The sequence below is a fragment of the Cicer arietinum genome, chromosome 5 (genome assembly GCF_000331145.2).
Source record: "Cicer arietinum cultivar CDC Frontier isolate Library 1 chromosome 5, Cicar.CDCFrontier_v2.0, whole genome shotgun sequence".
NCBI lineage: Eukaryota > Viridiplantae > Streptophyta > Magnoliopsida > Fabales > Fabaceae > Cicer > Cicer arietinum.
Window position 1 is genome coordinate 1,448,554 of NC_021164.2, and position 620 is coordinate 1,449,173.

Genomic DNA, 620 nt, shown 5'->3' on the forward strand with positions numbered 1-620 from the left:
AGAATCTTCTCCACATCCACAATCCTCTCCACAAAAGCATACCAAACAATCTTCATCTCCTCAGCCTTCCCCTATCTCCACGTCCTCTGACTCTAAACCATCTCCCCCAACTAAGAAACCAAAACAGAATGCTCCTCCTCTAATCTCCCTTGCCAAATCAAAGATCTCCCTCAGCCTTCCCCTATCTCCACGTCCTTTGATAATCTTGTTGTGGATGGAAATGTTGTTCATCACCATACTGATGTTCTTGGCTGTACTTCATTCTTAAAGATCTCTGAATCTTATTTCCCAGATGTTGTCTGTGCATTCTACTGCAATGCCAAAACTTTTGCTGACAAATCTCTTTTTATCTCAACAATTAAGGGAGTGGAAATCAGTTTGACTCCAGATATTTTGGCCACCATCCTTCAGCTACCAACAGAAGGGCCATCTGTTTTTGGTGACAACTGGTATTCGGCTTTGGGTCTTAGAAAGACAGATGTTTTGGCCGATCTGTTTGAAGAAGACTCCGCACGATTTTTGGCCACTTATCTGAAGCCTCTTCCCAAAGTATTCAACAACATGTGTCAACATACCCTGATTCCACACTGTGGAAGTCATGAGTATGTATCTGATAATGA